This window comes from Leuciscus leuciscus (genome assembly GCF_965113295.1).
Source record: "Leuciscus leuciscus genome assembly, chromosome: 8".
Classification (NCBI taxonomy): domain Eukaryota; kingdom Metazoa; phylum Chordata; class Actinopteri; order Cypriniformes; family Leuciscidae; genus Leuciscus; species Leuciscus leuciscus.
This window is the reverse complement of record NC_138732.1, coordinates 13,033,629-13,051,036: the sequence shown is the minus strand read 5'-3', so window position 1 is coordinate 13,051,036 and position 17,408 is coordinate 13,033,629. Positions and strand designations below refer to the sequence as shown.

Sequence of the window (17,408 nt, the reverse complement as noted above, 5' to 3'; positions counted from 1 at the left end):
AAGTCTTTCTTGATAAAGTTTCATTTACTGATAACAATTCTTTCTGTCACTTTTAGTTCTTTTGTAAAGATTTGTATATCTCTGTCAGCTTTATCATTTTGAGTTGTGGCACATTAAGGTGGAGAATGAAAGCATGCATGTTGAAGATTCCTTCATCAACTTGAGAGAAATGGGTAAATGTTTGGGCTCTGGGGTTCTGATGTGACCGTTATTACGGTCACCAGCTAGTCACCACCTCCTACCCATCATCCTCCCTGGCCCTCACCTGCATGCACTGCCCAATCAAAGAGATCACTGTCACCTGTCACCAATCTTCACTGATCATCATCCAGCACCATATAACTCTTCCCTCTGCAGTAGGGGTGTGCCATATCATACCGTCCACGATAATACCGATATAAATACATGATAAAAAAGTGTCATATCGCGATATCACTGATATAGCGACGCAATGACGTATGGCACATTACGTTCCCTATTACGCACAATAACAACACCTGTCTGAGCGTGAGAGCAGCAAGTCAGCCTCCAATGACAATTTAGTACCTAAAAAGGAGCTATTTCAATAGTATTTTAATAATTCCCGCAGGTCTACCACTTATAATGCGGGAAATTCCCCCGCAAACATTGATTTTACCAACCGCGTGAGTGTTCAGCGGTGCCGCTTCTTCTCTCTCTCGCTCTCAAAATGGGTTGCAAAAGTCAAGCATCAATACCACACTCTTGTGTTTAGCAGTCAGGACATGACGGAATTGTCTTTTGTCAATTGCATCGTAACTAAAGTTGATCATTTTCACTTCTTTTTAAGTCTTATCAGTTTAAACATTCGCGATTTTAAACTATTCAGTACTCGCGCGCGCTCTCTGAGAGATGTTTACTCTGCGTGCATACATACAGTAAAGCCGTCTCACAAACAGCTCGCGAGTAACAAAATTAATTTTTCGCGGATTATATCGCTTTAACGGGGGAAAAAACACGCAAAATTGTGTAAAAATTCCGGTCATGGTCAGTATATTCGTAAACAGTCGGTTATGTCTGAAATAAGCATAATACGCGTGCGACAGTGTGACAGACAGTAAAACAGTAATGGATCCGGGAACTAGCTCTAAAAGTGACAGCAGCCATATGTGTCTGTCATTAATGTTGTCATCAAAACAACAAAAGATAGCTTTCATTGTAAGTTATCAGAATTAATAGCCTATGTATTTAATTTAGTCAGGACTCAGGACTAGTGTTATTTTACATTTGATTACCTTATTCAGTTTCTGTAGTATTTCTGAATAGTGTTAGACCTACCCAAACAAATCTTTATTATTTTGTATATATTCTTTGCTACTTTTTTCAATTTAATTCAAAGATTGAAATCAAGCTTCCTTGTGTTGTGCTCTTAAAAACAAAATTACCCAATTGTAAAAACACAATGAGTGAGCAAACATTTAGGTGAAATAAATATAATTAAAAAAATTGTCTACATTTTTTTTTTTATATCGTCATAAATATCATTATCGCAAATATTCTTGAAATATCGTGATATAATGTTGAGGCTATATCGCCCACCCCTACTCTGCAGTTCACCATGGTCTGGTCTCGTCGTTCCCTCAAAGAACACTTACCTGCGCGATAACAGCTAAGACCATTACTCATCCAGATATCCATCCTGGAACACTATTTTCATCAGTTACTCACCTGCTTCCATCGTTACGATCACATACTTCTGCAAATAAACCTGTTGATAACTTTACCTGTGTGAATCATTCTGGTTCATGACAACCGTCTTCACAAACAACTGATACAAGCTGTTAGTACTCATAAATGGCTTTTCAGAGCTCAGCTTTTAGCAGTGTGCAAAATAAGGATCTTCAAAATGTCACCTTTTGTGTTTAGTTAAAGAAAGAAAGTCATAAGGGTTTGGAATGACATGACGACGAGTAAATAATGATAGAATCTACATTGTTTAACTATCCCTTTAAGATACTGGATTATAATGAGAAATGTTACATTTTAGATTTTTGTTCAGTTGCTGCTCACTGTAGACTGTGGGTCAATTCAGAGCTTAAACTGTGATCAAAAAAATATGTTATGAATTCAGGAAGTTCCCTCAGGTCAAGCGTTTGTCCCCAATGTTGGACAACATTACAGCTTCATCTGGGAGACAGACAGATCGGGCAGAAAGGTTACATGTCAGAGCTTCAGAGAGAGATAAATTAGGAGAGACAGAAAGAACAAGATGACGTGACAAATAAAACGTTGATTTTTATTTTATTTTTTTGTTGCCATGGCTATATGCAAATAATAAATAGTTTGCATACAGAGTTTTAAAGCTATTTGAGATGTAGTGCTGCAGGCATCTTTCCATAATATGACCAGGACAAGATGATGAAAGATATAACAAGATAGACAAGATGAAAAGAAAGATAGAACACTGAATAAATAAAATTATTATGTGAGTCCTTAAATTATTCATGGCTCCAGCTCTTTGAGGGTGACAATATTTAGTAAGATTTTTCAGAACATTAGTTATTATTATTATATTCTTTATTTCAGACCCATGGGTCCATATCAAGAGGGGAAAAAATACATATTTTTATGACATTACAGACAAAATAAAATAAAAATATACAAGCTTTCAATCCAATGCTTCCAAAAACAGGAAAAATACCTTGAATCACTAAATGTAATATTATTTAAGAAAATTATTAAACTATTTTTTGAATCACTCAACCGACACATGAAATTATACATATAATTCCTTAAGACAACATGCAAAGTGGGTACATTATTAGATTCAAACATTTGGCTTGCAATTGTCCACCTTGGGAGCTTAAGCAAAATTCTTAATGCATCATTAAATGCCACCTGGAGCTTTTTTCATTTTAGCTTTAGTATATTTGGGCCGTATAAAGAGAAATACAGTATGCCCTGAAAAGAGCTATTTTAACATAATCTGTACACATAAAATTTACGAGCCAGCATATTAGTCTGCCCATACAATTTACAGCACTGGCACTGCACATCATCATCATCATTTAAATAATTTCTAATGATGTGACCCAAGTATTTAACTTTATTTACACTTTATTTAAAACTTGGTTATCTATATAGAAAGAAGAGCTCTGGGCCGGATCCTTGTTCACCTGGGAAATGGACACATCCCCTCTGCCAGGTTCAGGTTGTTCAATCACACATAATCGTTGGTTTATACCAGCCGTCACCAACCGAAGATCTTCACAGATATTAGTCTGTGTAGACATGGCCCGTTTCATGGCAGAGATATCCGTGCTTAAACGCAAATTTTTCACAAGCAGGCAAGAAACATCAAGGCTATTGAAAGTCACCGGCGGTAGTTCGTCCAAATAGTGTGACACAAAACGAGGGATATTTTCGCCTGCCTCGTTAAGCAGTTTTAAACAGCTCTTAACATTGTTCACATCCTTTTGCGGCCCCTTATGTGCTACACAGCGTTGAGAAGAGCTAGGGCGGAGATCAAAGAGAATTTTTTTAGAGTTCTCAATCCATTCCGACCCAAAGTGATTCACAGCCAATAAAATGATGTCGTCCTTGTTCAAAGTCTTCATCTTAATAACAAGAAAGTTTAAGAATTCATCCTCCACTATTACTTGTCCATCAGTAGTCGTGTAAATCACTGGTTTTATTCAAGATTTACTCGAAGCACTCCGTGCATTCCTGCCGCCAACATCCGCCATGTTGTCACAAGAATGACATGGAAAGACATAGCAGGATTTTCTGTTGCATGAAATACTCATTGTTTACCCACGTATAAAAAACCATCTTTAGTCTTGAATCTCACCTTATATTCATTGTTGGTGTAGTAGTTAAAGGTACACTGTGTAGTTTTTAAAGTATTTTATGAGCTAAAATTAATGTCTTTATTTATAAATACTGTATGTCCTCATTGGTGTAAAATTACCTCTGCCAAAGATCTGACTTATCCTCGTAAGCGAAGAATTTCTTATCTTTATTTACATTGGACGGGTAAGTCCAAGGAGGCTTCCATGTCATTCCGCCATTTTGAAAAACTATAATAGCAGAGAGGGCCAAAAAGCACTAGCCTACCTCAACGTGTTTCCACAACGCATTTTCGTTCAGAGCCAGCGTCACGTGACTGAAACCAGCTGAAACGGACAAGGAGATCAGTGAAAGGCGCTTGTCACTGCCCCGGCAAATTTGAAAGGCTGCACTGCACGGTACTTCATAATGCAGGATCATACTTATGCCGAGCCACAGGAGAAGGAATCCTCGTTGCCAAAAAAGCAAAATAACGAACCTCATCACCCGAAAGAAAACTCGATGAAGTGCTATTGGAAGACATGTTGTCATAGCTTCTTGGTACATAACGGGTACCATAGTTGCAACACGCATTTGAAAATGCGAGGCGCTAGAGAGCACTATTTGTTTGAATGCAAAATAAAATGTCACCACTAGATGGGAGAAATTCCTACACAGTGTACCTTTAAAAAGAAGTGGAATTCTGCTCAAACCTTGGATAAATTAGTGCAGGTGGTTTCAAAGTGGACCTATCGTACTCTGTTATTTGTGATGATTATGTTTGAGTTTCATCGCTAACAGGGCACCCATGGTATTGTATTAAGCCGGAAGCATTCATTATATGTCACACATAATGATGTGCAAATCTGATACTCAAACTATTTGGGCCATCTGCTAAACAGCAAAAGGCTACATCCCAAACAGACAGAAAGAGGATTAAAGATTCAAGAAGCCCATCTTTACTAGCTTTATTTACATCTCCTGTAAGTTGATTGTATTTGCAGATTCACAGCTAAGCTATAATAATTGGATTCTGCTTGTCGTCTATTTATTAGAGAATAGTCATCATATGGGAAAATATGAATATTTTTAACCCAACCTTCATCTGTGCTCACTGTGTATGTGTGAGTATGTGTCTATTCAGCTCTCTCTGTTAACTCAAGCTGAAGTGGACGGCCGTTTTGAAGGCCTTCAACTGACCCTGTGCGTAGACACGATTCGGGGATCAAAAATCCCTGCAGAGGCTTGTGACATTTGGAATTCTAATGTCTGAGTTTCTAGCAGAATGCTTGTCTGATCCAGCGCTGTCTGACAGCGACAGGACTGGATCTTCTGGGAATGTGTGAACTTTATCATTACCTGAGCTGCCTAATTACTACCAGAGCTTTCTAATATCAGATATTTGGTTGATAAAATATCGTAAATGTAACAATTTACAGGGTAACACTTTACAATAAGGTTGTTTACAGTAACATTAATTAAATTTCTAACATCCAGAAGCATCCTTTACAGCATTATAAAACATGGTTAATGTTCATTTCTACATTTACATTTAATCATTTCATAATTTAGCAGACGCTTTTATCCAAAGCAACTTACAAATGAGGAGAGTAATAGAAGCAATCAAACTAACAATAGGACAACAATATGCAAGTGCTGTGACCCTTCCCAGTTTAGTCTAATGCAGTATACGCTTTTTTAAAATAGATATAGAGTAGAAGAGAAAAGAAAAGAAAAGAATACATTTACGTATTCAAGTATTCATTTCATTCACATTTGCATAAGTTAACACATTTGATAATTTTTCTTCGTTTTATTCATTAAAAATAATTTATTATGCACAAACATAAATTAACACTTAACAATAGAATATTCATAAATGTAAAGTACCCTAGATTAATTGCTGTAAAAAGTGTGATACCTAACTCATTAACTCATTTTAACAAATTAATCTCTATTGTAAAGTGTTAACATTTACATTTAATTGTTATTGCAACAAAAATGTATATATACTGTGTGAGGAAGGAAGACATCCTATTTGTTTTAACATAATATGTATTGTAGAGCAGTGAGTTTAGCATGTTCATTTAGTATTTTAAAGAAGTAAAATTATACAAAAAATTTAAATACATATGTTCTCTGTCTTATATGTAATATATATATATGTAATTCAATCTTAAAAATGCAGTGCAAATGGTGAAGAAAAAAAAAGAAAAAAAAACCCCGCCAGATGTGACACAACAGCAGACATCCATCTGATTCTGCACATTGACAAACCCGATTGTAAAATAATTTATTTAGACTGGAGGTCAGTGATAGGCTTATGTTAATCAAATGCCAGCCCTAGATTATAGACATATTTGGCAGTCGGATTCTGGGAAAAACAACTGTTGAACTGTTGCCAGTAAATGGAGTAATAGCTTGTGTCAACATGTATAACATTCAAACACTGATGGATGCTGAATAATTCAAATAAAATGGCTTGGCACAGTGATTATTCTGAGCGTTTTAAGCCGCTAAGGCTCAGCCAGGAAGTAGTGAGATATTTCCTCTATAGATTTGTAAATGCCTTTGCTGCTCATGAAGGCACTGACATGTTCTATGGGACAAATGGCTTTTTGAGTTTATTCCTGTGCCTCATTGGTAAATAGCAGAGCACACAGCCTTCCAGGACACTGTGACAGCCTTTTACTCACCATCACAGAGGACGTTTTCTGACCAGGACCATCCAGGCAGGATGTTTCAGCACAACTCGTATTTTGTGGTGTGAGCGAGCAATGGTGGATAAAATGTATTTACTTTCGAATGTACTTAAAAGGGATAGTGACTTTCCATATATCTTTTGATGTTGGTGCACTATCCCATTACATACCAAATTGAAATGTTCTGATTTATTAGGACTTCAGGTTATTATTTATTACACTTTGATTTGCTTTGCATCTTCTTAAGTGGCGAGCAAGCATACAGGAAGGTTAACCACTTGTCGATCAGGTTAGTCCAAACAAGCAATGCCACAAGAAGCTGCAGTTAGGAAGAGAGAGTGGAGCATAATGAAGCCGCCAGCAGCGCATCAGCATGATCCACCAACAACATGCAGATTCATTGGGATCTAAGCCAAGAATGTCCATTTTATTGTTGAGTGTTATTTGAGAGGAAAATAATGTACAAAAAAGCTCCAGTAAACAATAAGCTCCAGTGTGAAACAGCAGCAAACTTCATGCATTGAAATAGGTGTTAAGGTGTTAAGTCTAACACCACTGAGACAAAGAGCCAGCAAAGCATAAACATTAACCTTTAACATTATAACGCAAATGTATTACTCTATTGTGAACTCATGAAAAAAATTCCCAACACGTGCGTACGCACATGAATGTGTGCTCGTTCTAATTTGAATGAATTTGGAGTATTCTTAATGATGACTCATTAAGGTCAGTGATTTGCATAAAACACCCAAACTATCTCCATATTCTGTACAACCTTTTTCTTTTATGGCATTTTGTCAATTTCAGCAAACATATGACACTCTCTAAAGATGCGCTCTGCACATGCAGCAAGATCCTTGAGTAGTGTGCCATCCTCAAAACCAGTTCAAACACAATAAACACCATTTATAGAGACCCAGATTGCAGATCTCGCATTAGCCAGCTGTACATACACGTATCTGTCTATAACTGAAATATACAGTATACATGTATATGTATAATACATAGATATTTTATCCTAACATATGTGTGGTTGTAGCTGCTCCAACATTTGTTTTCTTCATAAATTATATGTGTATATAATTATTAGTGTGTGTGTGTGTGTGTGTGTGTGTATATATATATATATATATATATATATATATATATATATATACTGTATATTAGGGGTGTAACGGTTCACAAAATTCACGGTTCGATACGATACACTTGTGTCACGGTTCGGTTCGGTACGTTTTCCATAGGCTACAGCAAAAATAAATAAATGCCAGAGAAATTTCCTTGAATTAATTTTTTTTTTTTACATTTTTATTTATGAAACTAACATCATAAAGTATGATTTTTTTATTTTATTTAATTTTTTTGCTTTTTTTACTGAGCAATAATGGAGCTATACTTGACTCTTCTTATGAGCATATAAAACAAAACAGCTCCTTGGACAAAATGAAATGTAATATTGTAGTAGTAGGCTAGTTATAAACAAAGGTTTATTTTAGTTCAGATTAACATTTGAGGGCAGCAATTGTATTCATAATGTCAAAATAAAACAGATGTAATGCTACTTGAAAGCATTATAGCCCACTATTCCTGACAAACTTCCATACCTTGCAGTTAGTGTTACTACAGCAAATCCATTCCACGGTGAATGTTGCTGATCTGTGGACACCGGCCAGTTCATTCATGGCACGATGTTTCTTCCTGGTTTCCACGTCAGCGCTGTTTGATCCGTTAATAACAGAGAAATTTGCATGTTTCTCACTAGATCTCGCAGCGATGTTATTACTTCAGTGGCGAATTCAAAAAGCATTTGAAATTCAAATGCTTTCTTTACTGGTCTGGATCTCTTAGCGCTGTTTGGTGTTGCTTGATCAGGCTCGCGCATAGGGCTCGCGAGTCCCGCTTCACAGGTCAAAACCATAGACTGTAAAAAATATGGACAAAGCGTCTTTGACGTCACCCATAGACTTCTGAAGAACGGTTTTGAGGCCGTTTATGGGGGGTATGGGCGGCGCCATATTTCAATACAAATGTTCAGAAAGGATAACTTACAGGTATGATGTGTTGTGTCAGATCATGGCCGAGACGTCAAATTTCAGGAATTCCACTCGGCGCAGCCTATGCTCGTTGTCAGCTGTCAATCAAGCTGTCAATCGCACCCTTACATGTCATACATTATATCTAAATACGATCTAAACTAACGAGTTAGAAAAAAATTCACCCCCCTCACAGTTGTCAGGCACTCGGAACCTATCGAAAAATACAATAAAAGTCCATGGGACCAACCTGTAAAAACATGAATTTATGCTGTGAAAACGGACATTTTAACATGGGGGTGTATGGACATTTGCTCCCATTTGGGACCTTCCCCTAGCGGATTTTCGATGTATTGCAGTTTTTCGCACTTCCGGTTAGGCTTCATTTTTCAGATTAGAATGTTGCCGCTTGGTCAAAACTGATAAACGGTCCACACAAACACAATAAGAGTAGCTCAGTTTCGTTCCTTACATTGCATTTGCCAGTTGATGTTGTGGTCGCGCCAGCCTCTATGAGCGCGCTTGACACCCGCCTTCATTTGAAATAACGAAATTTTGGTCGGCAGAAAAAATGGTCAAACGAACCGTTCGGTACGTGATGCGTACCGAAAACCGAACCGAAAGCCTCGTACCGAACGGTTCGATACGAATACGCGTATCGTTACACCCCTAATAAATAAATAAATATATATATATATATATATATATATATATATATATATATATATATATATATATATTAACTTTTGCACTTACCCAAAACTTAATCCATGCAGTTTACACAACATATATTTCACATATGTTTAACAAATATATATTTTGCAATATACTTTTTTTGCTGTATACAGATAGTATCATAAAAATATATTTATAAAAATACCTCTGCTTTTGTATTTCAGGGGTGGAAGGTCTAGCAGATATCCTTCATTTTTCAATTAAATCTCACTTGTTTCAACTGTCCATGAAGTGTGGTCTGCTGTTTTTTGCACACTTTAATGGACATGTCTACGGGCAAACAATCATTTTTTCTTATCTCTGTTGTTTACTTATAATTTGAACAAAAAACATTCATTTTGGAGAGAAAAAAAAACATCATGTAGCCCGAGTTAATTAACATTTAATAAAGAATCTACCGCAAGCCTATTATCTCATTCAAGGCTTAACCACCAGGAAATGGGTCATTAGCCTCCTCTTTTTAAATGTATTTATTTATTTACATTTACATCCAGCAGCCATATCACCCTGTAGCCCAAGACTGGTTGCCCACTGAAGCTAAGCAGGGCTGAGCCTGGTTAGTACCTGGATGGGAGACCTCCTGGGAAAAACCAGGTTGCTGCTGGAAGAGGTGTTAGTGAGGCCAGCAGGGGGCGCTCACCCTGTGGTCTGTGTGGGTCCTAATGCCCCAGTATAGTGACGGGGACACTATACTGCCAAAAGAGCACCGTCCTTCGGATGAGACGTTAAACCGAGGTCCTGACTCTCTCTGGTCATTAAAAATCCCAGGATGTCCTTCGAAAAAGAGTAGGGGTGTAACCCCGGCATCCTGGCCAAATTTGCCCCTTGGCCTCTGTCGATCATAGCCTCCTAATCATCCCCATATACTGATTGGCTTCATCATTGTCTCCTCTCCACCAGTAAGCTGGTGTGTGGTGAGTGTTCTGGCGCAATATGGCTGCCGTGGCGTCATCCAAGTGGATGCTGCACATTGGTGGTGGTTGAGGAGATTCCCCCCCTCTATGTAAAGTGCTTTGAGGTCTCAGAAAAGCGCTATATAAATGTAACAAATTATTATTATTATTATTTTTATTTTATTTTTTTTACACATATTTGTGTGTTTCATATGTGCATATAGTATTAAAGGGTTAGTTCACCCAAAAATGTTAATTCTGTCAGTAATTACTCGCCCTCATGTTGTTCCAACCTCGTAAGACTTTCGTTCATCTTCGGAACACAAATTAAGATATTTTTGATGAAATCTGAGAGCTGGATCACTCTCACTAATTGATATCTGCCAGCCCAGAAAAGTTAGTGAAGACATTGTTAAACTAGTCCAAGTGACTACAGTGGCTCAACCTTAAGTTTATCAAGCGACGAGAATACTTTTTGTGCTCAGAAACAAACAAAAATAATGACTTTATTCAACTATTCATTTTCTTCTGTGTGGGCCTCTGAGTGAGTTCACGTAGTGTAACAACGCAGCGCTTCTGTGTTGTATGTCAGGACGTAGGCTCACTATTGGCAGAGATGTATAGTAACGAAGTAGAATTACTTCACTACTGTACTTAAGTACTAAAAGGCTATATCTGTACTTTACTAAAGTATTATTTTTTTTCTCCTACTTCCACTTTCATTTCAGTACATATTTTCGATGAGTTTAATACTTTTACTCCGATAATTTTTTATGTGCTGCATCGTTACTCGTTACAATTATAAAAATGTTACGAATCATTCCAAACCCACATTATCACTGCCAGAGCTGTAGATGGCTCTGTCACCAGGTTTGATGAAGCTGGCCCAGCGAATCAAGCGATCAAGAAGACCGCGTGTGCTCCCGTTCTGCCTTTCGCTCTGCTGCCTGCCTCCATTGAGAACACTTGAGCTTTGTTAATTTCGTTTCGAGATGGAAGAACCAGAAACAGCACCTTCAACTTCGAGTGATCGTGGCGTTGAGGGTGAGGAAGGAGACCATGAGTCAATGTTTTGATTTATCGGAGTGAAAGACAATTCATATTGTTAGCCGTCATGAGGACGCCGACGCACTGAATCTTTCTTTGTTTAAATAGTTTAAAGTTACTATTAGATGTTATTACCTTGACAAACTATACATCATTAAAATGATATAAGACTCAAGTTTCAGTATTTGAGCATTATTTTATTCTGAGAAACTTATAGGGACATTTATGTCTTAATTTGTGTCAGGAGTTATGAAATAGAAAAAATAGTCGATACCTTTAATATGAATTATGAGCGTCAGCCTCTCCCATCCAGAAAAAACTCCTGTGCTGTCGTCATGACAGCGATTGACCAAACAACGTCCCTCAGGGCTTTTAGCTCAAAAATATGCAGATTTGGAGAAATATTGATAGATTTCATAGGTTTACATCAGATTTCTATAGAGAGGAATAATACTTATTGAAATTATAACCAAAATGGGCCGATGTAATCATTATGAGCGCCGATGGATACTCTGATGTACTGTGTTTTCAGTCCATACCAGCAGCCTGAGGGCGCCCTATGCACATTTAGTCCATATATGGAACACATGAAGAAGAGCCATTCCAGGAACTCCCTGACATAAACAAAGCTTCCAGAGATCGCTGTTACTTGCTGATAAATACCCAATAAGCTGTGGAGAAAAAATGCACAAGCAGGGAAGAGAAGAGAGGGATGCTTTAAAGGGGGAAGGGACATATTTGATCTGTTTTTGTTTACAAAGAGTTAAGCTCAGTGTTTTAAGGTGTTCTTGTACATTTCTGTCCTTGTACTGCTGCTTCAGCCAAATTAATTGTGAGTGTCCTAAACATTTGAAATAATATAAACAATATGATGTTCAAACTTTTGACTGTTTTCTTTAATAACTTCATAACACAATACTTGTACTTTTACATTCAGTACTTGAGTAGTACATTTTAAAATAAACTACTTGCAATACTTAAGTTCAAAAAATGTTGAATACTTTAGTACTTCTACTTAAGTGTTGTGCTTAAAGAGCACTTCAACTTCTACTTAAGTCACTTTTTTGATAGAGCACTTGTACTTTTACTCAAGTCTTGGTCTCTAGTACTTTATACATCTCTGACTATTGGTCAGCATCACACACATGACCAGCGTCGCCCAATAGTGAGCCTACGTTCTGACGTACAACCAAGAAGCGCTGCGCTGTTACACTACGTCAACAGCTTAGGAGAATGACATGGAAGAGAAGAGATGGTTGAATAAAGTCATTATTTTTGTTTTTGTTGCGCACAAAAAGTATTCTCGTCGCTTGATAAACTTAAGGTTGAGCCACTGTAGTCACTTGGACTATTTTAACATTGTCTTTACTAACTTTTCTGGGCTGGCAGATATCAATTACTTTGCAGCCTATAAAGGAGTGATCCAGCTCTCAGATTTCATCAAAAATATCTCAATTTGTGTTCCGAAGATTGTTGTTGAGGGTTGGAACAACATGAGGGCGAGTAATTACTGACAACATTTTCATTTTTGGGTGAACTAACCCTTTTAATTTACCTCTGCAAGCTTTTCTAACACATATGCTTAAGTTTTTATTTACGGACGTTTTACTGATTTTACTCAATTTGTTTGTCTCTAAATGTGCCACGTAGTGAAAAGCCATGTTTTATCAAAGCTAAAACAAAATCATTACTATTTACATCAAACAGGGGCTGCTACACTGTAAATAAATGCACAATATGGGTGTAATATTCTGCTTGCTTCAACTAAACGTGTATCTTGCATTGCACTGTAAATGGAGTTAGGCTCTGTTTAAGCCAACCACAGGGTTACTCTCAAGTTACTAATGCATTTTAAACACAAAAAGGGTTCTGCAGACAATTCCATTAACACTCATCAAACTCTCTGCTGACTGCAGGTGTAGGCTTTCACCAACACCATAACAGAACAGCATTCAGATATAGTATTGGAAAGCACTGGCAGTAATAACTGCTAACAGTGCTTTTTAATGTGAAACTAATCAAACGGAGGAGTGAATCGATTGCAATCATGCCAAAAACCAGACAAAATGTGTATAAGCGTTTATTTATTATAGGCAGACGACTGGGTGGGTGTTTGCTTACTCATCTATTGCTTAATGGAAACACAAAGGTGGCTAAGCTTTGATGGGATAAAGAGCGAGCATTTCATTAGTGTTACGAACAAAAGTACAGCTGCGAGATGGAAAAATATGAAAGTGACTGAGAAGCTGAGAAAGGAAACAGACCCACACAAACTCACACTCATTCCTAATTGGTGAATGATAGTTAGACAAATATCAAACGACATCTGAAAGCAGTAGTCTAGTCTACAAGAGGAGTCAGAATCTGAGCAAAATACCGTTAGCCAATATTCCTTTATTCATTCATTCTCTGTTGACTGTGTTAGTCTCCTTTAAATATGTGCATTAGTGGTGGGGATTTTTTAGTGACTCTTTCTGCAAGTTACATCGTTACACCTGTAGGTGGCGACAAGTGAGTCTTCATGAGTCTTTATTTGTCATTCAACTAACTGATTTGTTCAAAAAAGATGACTCATTCTGTAATGCCACTGCAGTGTGGTGCTGGATGACGTGCAATGAATAATGGCGTATGAATAATGGAGTAGAAATAGCAGGACAGTCCTTAGGGCAGTGCACCAGCCCCGCGCTTTAAGAGGCTCCAAGCCGAACGCAAACGAACCCACCCAAACCCCCAAATAATTTTTTTAATTAATTTACTTTGATTGTATTTTGGTATTGTTATATGTTTGTGTTTTTTGTCAACATCGATAGGAGCAGCACTTAAAATTTAATTGAAATTTAGAGTAGTCGAAAGAGGCCCTTTTACTCATTTTCTTATTTTTTTCTTATTTTCCTTCTACATCTTCCTCTTCTTTTTCTTCTCCCTTTTCCAATTTCTTCCTTCCTTCTCTTCTTTTTGTAAAGTAGCTAAACACGTTTGCTCCTTCGATAATGTCCGCTCCTGTGAGGATTCCTCATTAGGCCTGTGCTCTAATTAATCCTCCTTGATTTCCATGTGGCTTGCTCTCTCTTTTGCACTCTCTCTACCAGCCCCGTAAATCCTCACATGGTGGATTACTCTTGCCTGTGGGTGGGGAAAAAAGAAAGGAATGTTCACAAGTCATTTACAAGTATTTCATCTCTAACGCCCACCTCAGGAATTGTATCAGAGGAGAGACCTTTTCATTGTCTGTCCGTATAAAAAAAACAAAAAAAACATGAAACAACAACTATGACCTCTGTGACCATCGTATGGTTGATCCACAGAAGAAACAAGTATATTTAGGTTGGGTGGTTTTGAGTTAAGGGGGCTGAGGAGGCTATACTCTCCTGAGCGTAGAAGGCTTATGGGTCTCTTCTATGACTTATCCTCCAGTGGTGGGCAGCCTTTTCTGTACCGAATCAATCTCAGTCATTCCCTGTCTACCTCCAAAGCCCTCTAAAGGCCTTAAAGCCACTGAGAGCCCTGCACTGATGACCTTCTCATGGCTTCCAGATATGACCATCAGCTCCACAGCTATAATAAGAGACTCTCTCTCACACTTCCTGTGGCCCATCTCCTGTGTATCCTGACATATATTTCATAATAGTTCATAGGTATTTGTGGTGTTGTGGGTTTGCAAGGCGCTGAAACATACATAACGCATTGAAAGCATCTAAAACATGATCATTTTACAACTTCAGAGATTTACAAAAATTATATAGTTGAGAAGCGGTTAGGTTTACACTGTAAAAAAAAAATACATCCCCAAGTCAAAAATTTCAAGTGACCGATAACATCTAAATTTTTCAATTAGTCTGACGTATTATTTCTCATTGAGCCAATGTTAACAGACTATTGCAACAAGAATTTCACTTGGGCCAATTGAAAAATTTAGATGTTATCGGTCACTTGAAATTTTTGATTTGGGAGGGTTAGAAATTTTTTACAGTGTAGGTTTGGAGTGAGGTTAGGTGTTTAAATACACCTTTTAATTGTAAATTAAACAGTTATAATATCAATCTAAAGGTTTTATGAAGCTGTTTAAGTGTGAATACATAAATACCTTTTCAGATTTTCTCAGTATGTTTATATGTTTTAGCATGTATCCAAACTCGTACACTACAAAAAGTTTGGGGTCAGTACTTTTAAAAAAGATATATATGTATGAAAGAAGTGTCTTATGCTGTAGTTTATTCCTGTGATTATCCGCCATTACTTCACATGATGCTTCCGAAATCATTCTAATATGCTGATTTGTTGCTCAACATAATGTTGAAAACATTAATATTTTTGTGGAAACCATTTTTTTCAGTAATCTTCCACAAAATAAAAGTTCAAAAGAACAGTATTTATTTGAAATCGAAATATTTTATAAAATTTTAAATGTCTTTACTGTCACTTTTGATCCATTTATTGTGTTCTTATTAAAAAACATGATTCATTTCTTTAAAAACATTTTTGGGGAAAAGTATGGGGAAATTCCTAAGAGATCAGGCTGAATGCCCACAATCCTCTCCGCTCTCATTTTGTTTAATGAGGGTGGAGAGGATTGTGGGCAACCTTCAGACATGTCTTCCTTCCATCATCCCAAAGTGCATCCTTGTAAGTCGGGTGGATGGGAGTTGAACAAAAACTGACTTTGTGGCTTCATCTCCATCTTACATCTCCAGTCTTATTATAATGCGACTGGTTCCCGATCATTGCAATGGAAGTCGATCATTCTTAACAGTAGAATATGTAAATCTCAGCACTGGAGGAAACCATCAATCTTCCATATTGAGTGAGAATGCTGGCATGCAATTGAATGTCTCTCTCATTGCAATGTACTTTAATCTTCATAATCCTGGGGTTTGAGGAATACCCTAATCCATAAGCAAGCGTTGCCTTGCCACATATATTTATTTTCAGCTCTCTGTTGGAAAATGGCACTCAATTGGAAGTAAGCGGTACGCATGATGGTGGTTTTTGATCGATAACCTCCGCATCTAGCCACTGATTGAAATAGATATTTGCCGTGGAGTTGTTTCTCTTCATAATGATCTCATTTCATATTCTTGCATCAAACAGTTCTTCGCCCCCTGATGCATAAGGCAAACTGTGCACATAGCCCACCCAGCATAATCGTGCAAGATTGACGTTAGCAAAGGAAATGCTAGGTAGTTAGCTCTTGACATGGGAGATAACCTCATGGAAAACATTACATCTTATCCGTATTTCTCAGGAGAATTTTTACCTGCTGCCTTTATTAAGCCAGTTTGTGGTAAACAGGCACGGTTGTGTGACTCTACCCGGGGTCCTTCCACATCCAGAGCCGCCTTAACCTAATGTTAGGCCCCGGGGCTGAGAGGTTTTGTAGGCCCCCCATCCCCTCAATTTAAAGAGTCTCATTTAAAAAAAGTGTAATAGCCTATCTATAGGTAATCTACATCACAAAATGCATTAGTTTCTTTCAAGACCTACAACAGTGATTTTTTTAAATATTGTTTTTCATTTTAATATTGTTATTAACATATCACTGAGCACATAAACACAAGACGCTTTATTTAACAACCACACACAGCAACTAAATTTCAACTTTATGCAAATGAGAAGCGATTTTCGTGAGCGACGACCAATAGGAAAGAAGCCTTTCAGTGGAGCTCAGCTCCCGTCACCGTCTCGAGTGAAATTGCATGTGAATCGGCAAGACCGAAGAGTTCAAGGGCGATTTCACTGTTTTATATGATTTGACTGTAACTAACCACAAACATGGAAATAATAAAATGATGCATGGAAAAGAAACTGTCGACAGTCTCAGTGAGTTTAATTCATACATTTATAGTTCGAGTGTTGTAGTTTTATGATGCAAGTTTAGCACTGCTGCAGTTCATTTTACAGTGCATTATTTTGACTATTAGGGACAAGAAAATGTATTAGCCTATTTGTCAAATTCGGATGACGTTTTAGTAATTGATGACAGTATGAGTGAGTTTAATTTGTAGATTGATCGATCGTTAATCTAGTAAATGATTTAATCCCTGAACACTGCTGTGTGGTAGATATAAAAACACTCTCCCAACAGCATACTGTTTCTTTTGAGCCTAATTCCTAGTCAAATTAAAATGATATAGTTGTATAATATCACTTGTGGTGGTGTTTTGTATAGATGTGGCCAGACGAGCAGTCTCGCCTCATTCGCGCCGCGGGACCTC

The 17,408-nt window shown here is 37.4% G+C and overlaps 1 protein-coding gene across 3 annotated transcripts in view; it reads left to right on the top strand.

Moving 5' to 3' along the window:
• The window catches only part of lingo2 (leucine rich repeat and Ig domain containing 2), a 275,152-nt gene that overhangs the window by 92,722 nt on the left and 165,022 nt on the right, over positions 1-17,408 (top strand). The window lies entirely within an intron of this gene.